At 59.9% G+C, this 10,838-nt stretch overlaps 1 protein-coding gene across 1 annotated transcript in view; it reads right to left on the bottom strand.

Annotated features, from left to right (window-relative positions):
- Positions 1-822: 822 nt before the first annotated feature.
- Positions 823-10,838, bottom strand: part of SYP (synaptophysin) — a 123,680-nt gene continuing 113,664 nt past the window's right edge. The window contains exon 7 of the mRNA XM_086940157.1: positions 823-2,355. The gene's annotated coding sequence lies outside the window, so the exon portion shown is untranslated. The remainder of the gene's footprint in view (positions 2,356-10,838) is intronic.

The raw sequence follows: 10,838 nt of genomic DNA, 5'->3' as shown, positions 1-10,838 counted from the left end.
AGAGTCACATGACGACTGGAGGTCACATGATCGAGGGCTGGAGTAGAGTCACATGACGACTGCAGGTCACATGATCGAGGGCTTTAGTAGAGTCACATGACGACTGGAGGTCACATGATCGAGGGCTGGAGTAGAGTCACATGACGACTGCAGGTCACATGATCGAGGGCTTTAGTAGAGTCACATGACGACTGGAGGTCACATGATCGAGGGCTAGAGTAGAGTCACATGACGACTGCAGGTCACATGATCCTGGGCTGGAGTAGAGTCACAAGATTGAGGTGTAGATTTGAAGTTTTGTGACTGAGGAGTTCTTATGGATGGTCATGTTTGAAAGATGGGGAAGAAGAATCAATTGATTAAGGAAACAAGTGTGAGGCACGGACCAGAGGAGGTGTGGGGACCACAATATCCAGGCTTCAGCGGGGCGTGCGAAGAGTGGAAGGGACAGGGCCTGAGGGAGGGGGACAGCCATGTGATCATGGGAAGAGAGGTCACATGCTTCAGTGCCAGAGTACTGGAGGCAGTCACATCCTGCAGAGGCAGCGAGTGGGACAGAGCCATAGAAAGGGCAGAAACACAGAGAGGGAGAGGGTCTCATGATCCAGAGAGAAGGAGAGTGTCTCATGATCCAGAGCCATAGAAAGGGCAGAAACACAGAGAGGGAGAGGGTCTCATGATCCAGAGAGAGGGAGAGTGTCTCATGATCGAGGGAGAGGGTGTCATGATCCATAGAGAGACTCATGATCCAGAGAGAGACTCATGATCCAGAGAGGGTCTCATGATCCAGAGAGAGGGAGAGGGTGTCATGATCCAGAGAGAGACTCATGATCCAGAGAGAGACTCATGATCCAGAGAGGGTCTCATGATCCAGAGAGAGGGAGAGGGTGTCATGATCCAGAGAGAGTCTCATGATCCAGAGAGGGTGTCATGATCCAGAGAGAGTCTCATGATCCAGAGAGAGTCTCATGATCCAAAGAGGGTCTCATGATCCAAAGAGGGTCTCATGATCCAGGGAGGGTCTCATGGGGCAGAAGGACAGAGTGGGCGAGTGAGTCATGATCCAGAGAGTGTGTCATGATCCAGAGAGGGTGTCATGATCCAGAGAGAGGGAGAGGGTGTCATGATCCAGAGAGAGGGAGAGGGTGTCTTGATCCAGAGAGAGTCTCATGATCCAGAGAGGGTGTCATGATCCAGAGAGAGTCTCATGATCCAGAGAGGGTCTCATGATCCAGGGAGGGTCTCATGATCCAGGGAGGGTCTCATGATCCAGAGAGGGTCTCATGGGGCAGAAGCACAGAGTGGGAGAGTGTGTCATGATCCAGAGAGTGTGTCATGATCCAGAGAGGGTGTCATGATCCAGAGAGAGTCTCATGATCCAGAGAGGGTGTCATGGGGCAGAGAGAGTCTCATGATCCAGAGAGAGTCTCATGATTCAGAGAGGGTCTCAAGGGGCAGAAGCACAGAGTGGGAGAGTGTGTCATGATCCAGAGAGAGTCTCATGATCCAGAGAGAAGGAGAGTGTCTCATGATCCAGAGAGAGGGAGAGGGTCTCATGATCCAGAGAGAGGGAGAGTGTCTCATGATCCAGAGAGAGGGAGAGGGTCTCATGATCCAGAGAGAGTCTCATGATCCAGAGAGGGTCTCAAGGGGCAGAAGCACAGAGTGGGAGAGAGTCTCATGATCCAGAGAGGGTGTCATGATCCAGAGAGGGTGTCATGATCCAGAGAGAGTCTCATGATCCAGAGAGGGTGTCATGATCCAGAGAGAGTCTCATGATCCAGAGAGGGTGTCATGATCCAGAGAGAGTCTCATGATCCAGAGAGGGTCTCAAGGGACAGAAGCACAGAGTGGGAGAGGGTGTCATGATCCCGGCAGAGTCGCATTGGCAAGTGTCCAGGAGGGAATCCAGGGATTGAGATGAAGTCTTGTGACCTCATGTGGCTTCCATCCCAGTGGTGACCAGTGGAGAGCACTTGGAGGGTCAGCCGGGGCCCCTGGGAGTCTCTTCAGAGGCTGCGTGGAAACTCATCCTAGGTAAGCAGACAGGGGTCTTGGGGGAACATGTGGGGGTCTGGGGGGCATCTTACCTCCCCTCACTAAAGATAAACAACAGATATCAGCAAAACAGCAAGTGTCTGCTTCCTCTGAGGGGGGCATTTTTTCATACAGATAAATATATTTTTATATATATAATATATATATATAAACGTCACAGACAACTACATTCTCCCGTAATATTCACTCCAATGGCGCAGGCTTGGTGGTGGTGTCGCTGCCGCTGCTGCCATCTTCAGGCCAGAAGAGGACACTGAAATTCACAAAAGAGTCTTCTCCACGTCAGCCCAAAGGGACCTGCAAGGCAAGAGAGACCTGGTTACTGAACACGTGTGAACAATGGGGCAGAACACGCAGGAGCCTATTCATGAGCTCTCGCAACTCTTTGCCGGTGCCGGTGCAGAATGTTTTGTGACGCACCAGCGGTGTAACAAATGTGCCCCGTTGCGCCCTATTTACAGATGCGTCACTTTGTAAACCCCTGCACCACATTAAACCCGCGCCAGGTATAATGTATGCAGGCTGGGCATTCCACTGTATAAAAGCCTCGTAGAAGTGACGCATTGAAATCTATAAGATTTCCGTGCGCCACTTCTAGGACGCCATTGCATCAAACCCTTATGCTGGCCTCATGGTAGGTGTGAGCGTGACACCGTGCATTAAGGATAGGCCTCCCCCACACACTGCTGGAGCTGAGTCATGTTTGCGACACAACTCCAGCAAAGCGTGACTTTTGCGCCAACAGATACGTCAGGATTCCTGACGCATCGGTCTTTCCTTCAGACATGAAGCGCCGTACATTAAATATGGCGCATCCCTCATGCCGCAAGGAGGACACAGCAAAAACTGTTGCATCTCTGTTTTGTCGCAGCGATGCAACAGTTTTAATGAATGAGGCCCTCAGAACCTGCCAATCAGAGGGCTAGGGGCTGCGACAAGATAAAGCATGAAACGATGGGCCTTAATATGTGAGGCCCTGATCCTGTGAGGAGGGAGAGCCTGAACCTGTGAAGCCCTGACCCTGTGAGGAGGGCAGGCCTGAACCTGTGAAGCCCTGACCCTGTGAGGAGGGCAGGCCTGAACCTGTGAAGCCCTGACGCTGTGAGGAGGGCAGGCCTGAACCTGTGAAGCCCAGACCCTGTGAGGAGGGCAGGCCTGAACCTGTGAAGCCCTGATCCTGTGAGGAGGGGGAGCCTGAACCTGTGAAGCCCTGACCCTGTGAGACGGGAGAGCATGAACCCCCGAAGGGAGGGACTTTCAAAAGTCTTATGTGCTTTATATGAAGAATCCAATTGTTTCATTGATTTAACTAGAAGCAGTGACAATGGAGTCTGCAGGCATTCCCCCGAGAAAGATATCACAAACAGATTTTTATCAAACATCCATGTTTGAGCTACAGATGGCTGTAGGTCCAGGCATGGATGACAGCTTCTAACCCCATGGTACCTTTTTAAATGCAAGTAGAGAAGCAATCTAACATTTCGGGGTAAAAATTGAGCAGCCGTGCACACCTTTTGAATGCTCACTAGATTTGACTTTTAACTAGGATAAATCTGAATTTTTAATGAGTTTTCTTTTCAAACACAAGGCCTGAGCGGTGCAATCACATGGGTGGGCATGCTACATGATGCTCAAAATGAAGATGGGAAAATACCTCCTGCAAGTTTACATGTGTGTTCAGCTGGAGCCAAGAAGGAGCATGTGCAGAGTCAAATGTCAATTTAAGAACATAAGGATTTTTTAATTAGATTTTTTTAGAAATGTGCAAATGCAGAAATGCAGTTGGTGCTGCATGGCAGATGTCAACTGCAAAGGTCCAAATGCCAGAAGTCCAGAATCCAAAGCAGCCTTGGAGGGGGCTCCGAGACAGCTCCAGCAGGCGGTTCTAGACACACCACTTGATTCAGGGACTGTTTGACTCGCTTTCAGTTCCTTGCGCTTCTGGGGTTGTCCATATCCCGTCTTGCGGCTGGACATTCACCCAGTGTCCGGCTCCTTAGTTTAAGGTGATGATCGTGTGTCCAGTGAATATCTTTCCTGCCACAGGCCAGCGTCATGGTCGGACCCATGAGATTTCGGCACTCCTGCGGGATCCACTTTGGACAGAAGCCAAAACAGTCAGCAAAAGTATCCCCTGCTTCAAATGATGCTTTTGAGAGCACTCGAAGCAGTAACTGGCCTCTGCCTCCACTGCATGACATGCGATGGACAGTGACTACCCTTTACCTGGTAGCCCTGATTAAATGGACATCCAGACACTGGCCCATTCCACTCCTTGCACCCCAGAAATGTCACCTATTGACATGGATGGGAGTCCAGCTTCGTGCTTAGAGGGCGAGTTCATAGGTGTTTGTTGAGATGGAAGGTCTGCTGTACGGCACTAGAGAGCGTGCTCCTGTGCTCTACCTCAGCCTCCTGCACGGCTCTGGAGAGCGTGCACCTGAGCCCTACCTCGGTCTCCTGCTCAGCTCTGGAGAGCGTGCTCCCGTGCCCTACCTCGGTCTCCTGCTCGGCTCTGGAGAGCGTGCTCCCTTGCCCTACCTCAGTCTCCTGCACGGCTCTGGAAAGCGTGCTCCCGTGCCCTACCTCGGTCTCCTGCACGGCTCTGGAAAGCGTGCTCCCGTGCCCTACCTCGGCCTCCTACACGGCTCTGGGGAGCGTGCACCTGAGCCCTACCTCGGTCTCCTGCTCGGCTGTGGAGAGCGTGCTCCTGTGCCCTACCTCAGTCTCCTGCACGGCTCTGGAGAGCGTGCACCTGAGCCCTACCTCGGTCTCCTGCTCGGCTCTGGAGAGCGTGCTCCCGTGCCCTACCTCGGTCTCCTGCACGGCTCTGGAGAGCGTGCACCTGAGCCCTACCTCGGTCTCCTGCTCGGCTCTGGAGAGCGTGCTCCCGTGCCCTACCTCGGTCTCCTGCTCGGCTCTGGAGAGCGTGCACCTGAGCCCTACCTCGGTCTCCTGCTCGGCTCTGGAGAGCGTGCTCCCGTGCCCTACCTCGGTCTCCTGCTCGGCTCTGGAGAGCGTGCTCTCGTGCCCTACCTCGGCCTCCTACACAGCTCTGGGGAGCGTGCTCCTGTGCCCTACCTCAGCCTCCTGCTCGGCTCTGGAGAGCGTGCTCCCGTGCCCTACCTCGGCCTCCTGCTCGGCTCTGGAGAGCGGGCACCTGTGCCCTACCTCGGTCTCCTGCACGGCTCTGGAGAGCGTGCTCCCGTGCCCTACCTCGGTCTCCTGCTCGGCTCTGGAGAGCGTGCTCCCGTGCCCTACCTCGGTCTCCTGCACGGCTCTGGAGAGCGTGCTCTCGTGCCCTACCTCGGCCTCCTACACGGCTCTGGGGAGCGTGCTCCTGTGCCCTACCTCGGCCTCCTGCTCGGCTCTGGAGAGTGTGCTCCCGTGCCCTACCTCGGCCTCCTGCTCGGCTCTGGAGAGCGGGCACCTGTGCCCTACCTCGGTCTCCTACACGGCTCTGGAGAGCGTGCTCTCGTGCCCTACCTCGGTCTCCTGCTCAGCTCTGGAGAGCGTGCTCCCGTGCCCTACCTCGGTCTCCTGCACGGCTCTGGAGAGCGTGCTCCCGTGCCCTACCTCGGTCTCCTGCACGGCTCTGGAGAGCGTGCTCTCGTGCCCTACCTCAGCCTCCTGCTCGGCTCTGGAGAGCGTGCTCCTGTGCCCTACCTCGGTCTCCTGCATAGTTCTGGAGAGCGTGCTCCCGTGCCCTACCTCGATCTCCTGTACGGCTCTGGAGAGTGTGCACCTGTGCCCTACCTCGGTCTCCTGCTCGGCTCTGGAGAGCGTGCACCTGTTCTCTACCTCGGTCTCCTGCATGGCTTTGGAGAGCGTGCACCCATGCCCTACCTCGGTCTCCTGCTCGGCTCTGGAGACCGTGCACCTGTTCTCTACCTCGGTCTCCTGCACGGCTCTGGAGAGCGTGCTCTCGTGCCCTACCTCGGCCTCCTGCTCGGCTCTGGAGAGCGTGCTCCTGTGCCCTACCTCGGTCTCCTGCATAGTTCTGGAGAGCGTGCTCCCGTGCCCTACCTCGATCTCCTGTACGGCTCTGGAGAGCGTGCACCTGTGCCCTACCTCGGTCTCCTGCTCGGCTCTGGAGAGCGTGCACCTGTTCTCTACCTCGGTCTCCTGCACAGCTCTGGAGAGCATGCACCCATGCCCTGCCTCGGTCTCCTGCATGGCTCTGGAGAGCTTGCTCCAGTGCCCTACCTCGGTTTCCTGCACGGCTCTGGAGAGCGTGCTCCCGTGCCCTACCTCAGTCTCCTGCACGGCTCTGGAGAGTGGGCACCTGTGCCCTACCTCGGTCTCCTGCATGGCTCTGGAGAGCGTGCTCCCGTGCCCTACCTTGGCCTCCTGCTCGGCTCTGGAGAGCGGGCACCTGTGCCCTACCTCGGTCTCCTGCTCGGCTCTGGAGAGCGTGCTCCTGTGCTCTACCTCGGCCTCCTGCATGGCTCTGGAGAGCGTGCTCCCGTGCCCTACCTCGGTCTCCTGCACGGCTCTGGAGAGCGTGCTCCCGTGCCCTACCTTGGTCTCCTGCACGGCTCTGGAGAGCGGGCACCTGTGCCCTACCTTGGTTTCCTGCTCCGCTCTGAAGAGTGTGCTCCCGTGCCCTACCTCGGCCTCCTGCTCGGCTCTGGAGAGCGTGCTCCCATGCCCTACCTCGGTCTATTGCTCGGCTCTGGAGAGGGTGCTCCCGTGCTCTACCTCAGCCTCCTGCATGGCTCTGGAGAGCTTGCTCCAGTGCCCTACCTCGGTTTCCTGCACGGCTCTGGAGAGCGTGCTCCCGTGCCCTACCTCAGTCTCCTGCACGGCTCTGGAGAGTGGGCACCTGTGCCCTACCTCGGTCTCCTGCATGGCTCTGGAGAGCGTGCTCCCGTGCCCTACCTTGGCCTCCTGCTCGGCTCTGGAGAGCGGGCACCTGTGCCCTACCTCGGTCTCCTGCTCGGCTCTGGAGAGCGTGCTCCTGTGCTCTACCTCGGCCTCCTGCATGGCTCTGGAGAGCGTGCTCCCGTGCCCTACCTCGGTCTCCTGCACGGCTCTGGAGAGCGTGCTCCCGTGCCCTACCTTGGTCTCCTGCACGGCTCTGGAGAGCGTGCACCTGAGCCCTACCTCGGTCTCCTGCTCGGCTCTGGAGAGCGTGCTCCCGTGCCCTACCTCGGTCTCCTGCTCGGCTCTGGAGAGCGTGCACCTGAGCCCTACCTCGGTCTCCTGCTCGGCTCTGGAGAGCGTGCTCCCGTGCCCTACCTCGGTCTCCTGCTCGGCTCTGGAGAGCGTGCTCTCGTGCCCTACCTCGGCCTCCTACACAGCTCTGGGGAGCGTGCTCCTGTGCCCTACCTCAGCCTCCTGCTCGGCTCTGGAGAGCGTGCTCCCGTGCCCTACCTCGGCCCCCTGCTCGGCTCTGGAGAGCGGGCACCTGTGCCCTACCTCGGTCTCCTGCACGGCTCTGGAGAGCGGGCACCTGTGCCCTACCTTGGTTTCCTGCTCCGCTCTGAAGAGTGTGCTCCCGTGCCCTACCTCGGCCTCCTGCTCGGCTCTGGAGAGCGTGCTCCCATGCCCTACCTCGGTCTATTGCTCGGCTCTGGAGAGGGTGCTCCCGTGCTCTACCTCAGCCTCCTGCATGGCTCTGGAGAGCGTGCTCCCGTGCCCTACCTCGGCCTCCTGCTCGGCTCTGGAGAGCGTGCTCTCGTAACCTACCTCGGTCTCCTGCTCGGCTCTGGAGAGCGTGCTCTTGTGCCCTACCTCGGTCTCCTGCACGGCTCTGGAGAGCGTGCTCCTGTGCCCTACCTCGGCCTCCTGCTCGGCTCTGGAGAGCGTGCTCCCGTGCCCTACCTCGGTCTCCTGCACGGCTCTGGAGAGCGGGCACCTGTGCCTTACCTCGGTCTCCTGCACGGCTCTGGAGAGCGTGCTCCTGTGCCCTACCTTGGTCTCCTGCATGGCTCTCAAGAGTGTGCTCCTGTGCCCTACCTCGGTCTCCTGCACGGCTCTGGAGAGCGTGCTCCTGTGCCCGACCTCGGTTTCCTGCACGGCTCTGGAGAGCGTGCTCTCATGCCCTACCTCGGTCTCCTGCATGGCTCTGGAGAGCGGGCACCTGTGCACTACCTCGGTCTCCTGCACGGCTCTAGAGAGCGTGCTCCCATGCCCTACCTCGGCCTCCTTCTCGGCTCTGGAGAGCGTGCTCCTGTGCCCTACCTCAGTCTCCTGCACGGCTCTGGAGAGCGTGCTCTCGTGCCCTACCTCAGTCTCCTGCTCGGCTCTGGAGAGCGTGCTCCCGTGCCCTACCTCGGTCTCCTGCACGGCTCTGGAGAGCGTGCTCTCGTGCCCTACCTCGGTCTCCTGCACGGCTCTGGAGAGCGTGCTCTCGTGCCCTACCTCGGTCTCCTGCACGGCTCTGGAGAGAGTGCTCCTGAGCCCTACCTCGGTCTCCTGCTCGGCTCTGGAGAGCGTGCACCTGAGCCCTACCTCGGTCTCCTGCTCGGCTCTGGAGAGCGTGCTCCCGTGCCCTACCTCGGTCTCCTGCACGGCTCTGGAGAGCGTGCACCTGAGCCCTACCTCGGTCTCCTGCTCGGCTCTGGAGAGCGTGCTCCCGTGCCCTACCTCGGTCTCCTGCACGGCTCTGGAGAGCGTGCACCCGTGCCCTACCTCGGTCTCCTGCACGGCTCTGGAGAGCGTGCTCCCGTGCCCTACCTCGGTCTCCTGCACGGCTCTGGAGAGCGTGCTCCCGTGCCCTACCTCGGTCTCCTGCACGGCTCTGGAGAGCGTGCTCTCGTGCCCTACCTCAGTCTCCTGCTCGGCTCTGGAGAGCGTGCTCCCGTGCCCTACCTCGGTCTCCTGCACGGCTCTGGAGAGCGTGCTCCCGTGCCCTACTTCGGTCTCCTGCACGGCTCTGGAGAGCGTGCTCTCGTGCCCTACCTCAGTCTCCTGCTCGGCTCTGGAGAGCGTGCTCCCGTGCCCTACCTCGGTCTCCTGCACGGCTCTGGAGAGCGTGCTCTCGTGCCCTACCTCAGTCTCCTGCTCGGCTCTGGAGAGCGTGCTCTCGTGCCCTACCTCAGTCTCCTGCTCGGCTCTGGAGAGCGTGCTCCCGTGCCCTACCTCGGCCTCATGCTCGGCTCTGGAGAGCGGGCACCCATGCCCTACCTCGTTCTCCTGCACAGCTCTGGAGAGCGTGCTCCCGTGCCCTACCTCGGTCTCCTGCACAGCTCTGGAGAGCATGCTCCCGTGCCCTACCTCGGTCTCCTGCACGGCTCTGGAGAGCGTGCTCTCGTGCCCTACCTCAGTCTCCTGCTCGGCTCTGGAGAGCGTGCTCCCGTGCCCTACCTCGGTCTCCTGCACGGCTCTGGAGAGCGTGCACCCGTGCCCTACCTCGGTCTCCTGCACGGCTCTGGAGAGCGTGCTCCCGTGCCCTACCTCGGTCTCCTGCACGGCTCTGGAGAGCGTGCTCCCGTGCCCTACCTCGGTCTCCTGCTCGGCTCTGGAGAGCGTGCTCCCGTGCCCTACCTCAGTCTCCTGCACGGCTCTGGAGAGCGTGCTCTCGTGCCCTACCTCGGCCTCCTACACGGCTCTGGGGAGCGTGCTCCTGTGCCCTACCTCGGCCTCCTGCTCGGCTCTGGAGAGCGTGCTCCCGTGCCCTACCTCGGCCTCCTGCTCGGCTCTGGAGAGCGGGCACCTGTGCCCTACCTCGGTCTCCTACACGGCTCTGGAGAGCGTGCTCTCGTGCCCTACCTCGGTCTCCTGCTCAGCTCTGGAGAGCGTGCTCCCGTGCCCTACCTCGGTCTCCTGCACGGCTCTGGAGAGCGTGCTCCCGTGCCCTACCTCGGTCTCCTGCACGGCTCTGGAGAGCGTGCTCTCGTGCCCTACCTCAGCCTCCTGCTCGGCTCTGGAGAGCGTGCTCCTGTGCCCTACCTCGGTCTCCTGCATAGTTCTGGAGAGCGTGCTCCCGTGCCCTACCTCGATCTCCTGTACGGCTCTGGAGAGTGTGCACCTGTGCCCTACCTCGGTCTCCTGCTCGGCTCTGGAGAGCGTGCACCTGTTCTCTACCTCGGTCTCCTGCATTGCTTTGGAGAGCGTGCACCCATGCCCTACCTCGGTCTCCTGCTCGGCTCTGGAGACCGTGCACCTGTTCTCTACCTCGGTCTCCTGCACGGCTCTGGAGAGCGTGCTCTCGTGCCCTACCTCGGCCTCCTGCTCGGCTCTGGAGAGCGTGCTCCTGTGCCCTACCTCGGTCTCCTGCATAGTTCTGGAGAGCGTGCTCCCGTGCCCTACCTCGATCTCCTGTACGGCTCTGGAGAGCGTGCACCTGTGCCCTACCTCGGTCTCCTGCTCGGCTCTGGAGAGCGTGCACCTGTTCTCTACCTCGGTCTCCTGCACAGCTCTGGAGAGCATGCACCCATGCCCTGCCTCGGTCTCCTGCATGGCTCTGGAGAGCTTGCTCCAGTGCCCTACCTCGGTTTCCTGCACGGCTCTGGAGAGCGTGCTCCCGTGCCCTACCTCAGTCTCCTGCACGGCTCTGGAGAGTGGGCACCTGTGCCCTACCTCGGTCTCCTGCATGGCTCTGGAGAGCGTGCTCCCGTGCCCTACCTCGGCCTCCTGCTCGGCTCTGGAGAGCGGGCACCTGTGCCCTACCTCGGTCTCCTGCTCGGCTCTGGAGAGCGTGCTCCTGTGCTCTACCTCGGCCTCCTGCATGGCTCTGGAGAGCGTGCTCCCGTGCCCTACCTCGGTCTCCTGCACGGCTCTGGAGAGCGTGCTCCCGTGCCCTACCTTGGTCTCCTGCACGGCTCTGGAGAGCG

This window comes from Lissotriton vulgaris, chromosome 10 (assembly GCF_964263255.1).
Source record: "Lissotriton vulgaris chromosome 10, aLisVul1.2, whole genome shotgun sequence".
In the NCBI taxonomy this organism is placed as follows: Eukaryota; Metazoa; Chordata; class Amphibia; order Caudata; family Salamandridae; genus Lissotriton; species Lissotriton vulgaris.
Note: the sequence above shows the minus strand (reverse complement) of the source record. Positions and strands in the feature narration are given on the sequence as shown.